The sequence below is a fragment of the Cariama cristata genome, unplaced genomic scaffold (genome assembly GCF_000690535.1).
Source record: "Cariama cristata isolate BGI_N322 unplaced genomic scaffold, ASM69053v1 scaffold20008, whole genome shotgun sequence".
In the NCBI taxonomy this organism is placed as follows: domain Eukaryota; kingdom Metazoa; phylum Chordata; class Aves; order Cariamiformes; family Cariamidae; genus Cariama; species Cariama cristata.
The window spans coordinates 1-1,358 of NW_009633142.1; positions in this window are offsets into that span (position 1 = coordinate 1).

Consider the following 1,358-nt stretch of genomic DNA (forward strand, 5'->3'; position numbering starts at 1 on the left):
TACTCGGGGCCCGACTCTCACTCCGACATGCCACCAGATGCTGCCCTGTCCCTCAGCACTGCTCCACTAGAGCTTGCAGCAAACTGCACCTATCTTAGACCACCTCTGGCACTTCAAGTGTCATCAGGTCTTTGCATCTGAACCCATCAGTCCTGGTCTCCATCTCCAGTAATTAACATGGGAGCTGAGACAAGGAGTTCACATGCAGGTGTCTGTTGTGTGCACACCTGAACGGAGGCCAGAGGAATCCCCCCTCCTGTGGGTTTGTGCTATGGGGGGAAGCTGAGGAGTACAGCCATGGAATGGGGGTTGAATGCGTTCCCTCAGCTGTGGTAAAGGAGATCATTCCCTGTCCCTGTCTGGGTGTCCTGTCTAAAGATGGGGCAATGATAAGGTGATTTTTGAATTCTTCAGATGGGCAAAATGACACTGCAGGAAAGAAGTGTCACTCCCCAGCTGAGGGAGGGAACCTCAGTGATGCCTTCAGGCTGTTTCCCAGCAGGTTCCCCTGGAACCCCAGGGACACCTGGAGGAGGAGCCCAGAGGGGCAGAGAAAGCTCCTCTGCTGCTCCTCTGCTCCTGAGCTGGGCTGGGCTCCTGGGATGGAGGGAGCTCCTGGCAGGTGGGCCGTGCTGCAGAGAGACAGATCTGCCCAGGAGCAGCTCCTCTGCAAAGCGCAGCAGGGCTGGGGGCACTGCCTGTGGGCACCCAGGGGAGCCTGTGAGGCTGAGAGAGATTAAAAGCAGATGGGAGTGGGAGGATGCCAAGAGCTGACTGTTGCAGAAATCTTTACAGCCCTTTCCGTGGTAAGTTTCGGGGTGCAGGGCAATGCAGCTTCAGGTCCTGGAGGGATCTGGAAAAGCTGGTACATCTGACATTTTATGGGATCTTTCAGGAGGACTTTCTCAGAATTTCTCTACCATAGAGGAGGAGGATGTGCTCCAGAGCAGGGCTTCCCTGCGGCACCATCAGAGGGACAGGGCACGACAGCTGCTTTCTCCCAGGGATGGCTGTGGAGGTGTGCATATGGGTGTGCAGCCAGGGTTTCCCAGGGCTGTCCTTCCGAGCAGGGTCCCTGCACCACGGGGCTGTGTGCTGGGGCAGGGACTGTGCTGGCTGCCAGGGTCAGCACTCAGCCTGCCCGGGGAGATCCTCACGGTACTGTGGAGAGAAACTGAGGGTGGAAGGAGCAACCTCAGTCAGAGAAGGGTCCTTCTGCTTTCAAGAATTTGCCGTGTGGGTCAGGGCTGCTCACAGCTCCAGATCTCCCCCTGGATGCTGGAAGAGGCAGCATTTTGAGGGGAAAGTAAAGACAAGGACTGCCTTAGAGATGAATGCCTTCGCAGGGTCTGTGCTCT